Here is a 1,723-nt window from a genome sequence, read left to right as displayed (position 1 = left end):
TGAACAGAAAATATGTAAAATTAGCAAGACTTTAAATCAATTAAGTTACAAAACTGTATGTAAGGGTTCCCATAAGAAACAAGACAATACTGCAAGCAGTGGAAAGAAAAGTTACCCAGAGCAAATGAAAATGTTGCCAATTTTAAAGTTGTATTAGATGTGGAAAAAAAGGAATTTTTTTTCTTCTTGAGGAAAAGAAACTGCTTTAAAAGTAAAAAATTTTAATATTCAATTTCAATAATAGTTTCTCCAGGAAGGATTCACATAGCTGTAATTTATAAAACAACATCTACAAAAACCAGACAATCCATTTTACTCCTAGGCAAGCCTTTTCTAGTTTCCTTTTGATAGCATTTTCATGTTACTAAAAGGGACAAGAACTTTTATTGAGATATTTACATTCTTGTTTTAAAACCCATGTTCATGGTCACATGTAAATGAAACAACCCTCAGTACAGCTATTGTATTACAGAGAGAATCTGGCATTAATCTTAATTTAAAAAAACATCAATCATGCCTAGGTTGAGTGATTTTTTTCTTCTATTAACTTGCAGTAGATGAAAGAGTCCCACAAAACTTTAGCAGTAGATGAGCCTGATATTCTCAGGCTTTTGAGATCAGAGTTCTCTTAAAAAACCTCACACTCACACATTTGGCCCCATGCTTCTTGCCCTTCAGCCTGGGTTGTGACTCATTTATTTCTTCGTGCTCCCCCTTTCCCAACCTGCACATGACTTTTTCTAAAGGAGATGATTCAATTTGGACTCACAGTCAGCTGCTGCTGACAAAGGGATTAATCCCAGCTCCATAAACACCCTTCTGGCTAAATCAGATCTCTGAGCAGCCAAAAAGATCACTGACTACAAACAAACGTGTAGCTCCCTGAATATTACCTGTCCATGCAACAGGCTGCACTGTGGACTTGGGAAGGTGGAGGAAGAGACAGAAGCAGACAGCTTTGGTGACTGCAGAGAACCAGCACCTGACCCACACCTACAAGGATTTTAGAGCTGGCCACACTTGTAGAGATGTTGCTGTAAGTCTATACCGAGTCAGGCCTCACTACTCACTTTTCTATCCAATACTCACAACACCTTCATTCACAGCTAGCTTAGTAGGCCTAGATGAAAAATACATCTTGAATTGTTACAACTCAAAGTAGATACTTTTCAGTAAGAAAAATGAAATGTGTGGGAGCAAGGTGTTCAGAGCGACAAAACACAACTGCAAAGCACTGTAACTGCACAGCATATTAAGCTTTCATTTCTAAAATGCCATTTCAAGAGTATCCTTCCATATTTAGGCAAACTATGAACAAAAAATGTGAAACAATATAGTCTTTCCAGTCTCTGTACCTAGTTCATGTATTTGGAGAGACCTTTTGTTGACTAAAAAATTGCCCACCAAAATTCTTTCAGAACAGAATTGTTATAGAATTCTTATAGTTCTGTCATTTAGATATGCTACCTCAAAGGACTCTCACTAAATACTAACAGAAGCTCCTTTACCTGAAGCCAACCTAGCTCCCAATTTACATTTTACTCAATAGCACAAATACAACTGTAACATTCAGAGCAAGTATTTTCACTTCCATTAATGCATCAGTTGGCATAAATCCATCTTATTCACACAATCAAGAAATTGAGAAGCCACAAGCAACTAAAGACAATTAAAAAAACCCATAAGCACAGCTAGGTTCTTCCTGGTTTGGGTAGATAAGTTA

This window comes from Cinclus cinclus, chromosome 8 (genome assembly GCF_963662255.1).
Source record: "Cinclus cinclus chromosome 8, bCinCin1.1, whole genome shotgun sequence".
Classification (NCBI taxonomy): domain Eukaryota; kingdom Metazoa; phylum Chordata; class Aves; order Passeriformes; family Cinclidae; genus Cinclus; species Cinclus cinclus.
Note: the sequence above shows the minus strand (reverse complement) of the source record.